Source organism: Poromitra crassiceps, assembly GCF_964638095.1.
Source record: "Poromitra crassiceps genome assembly, chromosome: 12".
NCBI classification, from domain to species: domain Eukaryota; kingdom Metazoa; phylum Chordata; class Actinopteri; order Beryciformes; family Melamphaidae; genus Poromitra; species Poromitra crassiceps.
This window is the reverse complement of record NC_139632.1, coordinates 11,982,590-11,983,821: the sequence shown is the minus strand read 5'-3', so window position 1 is coordinate 11,983,821 and position 1,232 is coordinate 11,982,590.

Below are 1,232 nucleotides of genomic sequence, written 5' to 3'. Positions count from 1 at the left end.
CTGGTTGCAAAACGAGTTGATCAAAAGTAACATAGCCCGTTAATCTGATTGGCTGCATGAGTCAGTGCACTCTACGTGACCCTGCTGACGTAGTGACGTAAACACACTTGAGCGGTGTCAGGGTACAACAGCGGTATCTCAGACAGAGAGTGACAGACGACTATCTCAACAACTAACCAAAACAAAATGAGGAGATTTTTGATCACAAAACCTAGTGCGGTTTCCACCACCACCAGTGCAACCGTGACGAGTACGACTTCCAGTTCCACCACTGCTGCACATTCGAGTCCGACGACAACAGCCAGCGTGGTTTCCATTGCCAGTGGGACTGGGACTTCTACTACCACCGCGGCCGCGCCGAGGCCAAGTACTTCGTGAGTGAAATGAGTGTGTGGTTTACAGTGCTTTGGTCGCTTGTTCCTATTCTGTCAAACTGAAGTGGTGTGTGAAGTGTGTGTGTGTGTGTGTGTAGGTCGCTGTTAAATCTCCTATGGTGCTGAAATGTGTGCGTTTGCGTCACTGCAGCTTTATCGCGTTTGGGTCGGCTCGGCTGGGCTCGGCTTGGGGGGGAGGGGGGGGGGGTTTGGGCGACGGGCGCAAGCATGGGCACCCACTGGCACAGACATAAATCGGCGCCCCTGTATGGATGCATCGGGACCACTGGGGGAGCGAGCCAGCACCAGTCAAAGCCGTCGGGGTCTGTGTTATTCAGTGTAGCTTGAGGCTAAATTAGCCTCGAGCATATTAGCATGGCTAATATGCTAGCGTGATGGCAGGCAGACAGGAGTCGGCTAATTAGCATTGGCCGAAGTTTTGCAGTGATTTTCTTTCAGTCCTTGCTGTTAGGTTTGCAGTGGGTCCTGCGTTGCAGTCTGTGAAGGCAGCTAGACAGCGGCTCTTCTTCCTCCGGCGTCTGAGGAGGTTCGGTTTGGACTCAAGGATTCTGACCAACTTCTATAGGTGTACTATAGAGAGTGTCCTGACTGGCGGCTTTACGGCCTGGTATGGCAGCTGCACCGCCCTGGATCGCAAGGCTCTGCAGAGGGTGGTCAAATTGGCAGAACGCATCACCAGGTCTCAGCTGCCAGCCATACAGGACCTCTACAACCAGCGCTGCAGGAGGAAGGCTAAATGGATCCTCTCTGACCCCAGCCATCCCAGCTACAGCCTGTTCACGCTCCTGCCATCAGGCAGGCGCTACAGGAGCATCCGGACTCGAACAAATAGATTCA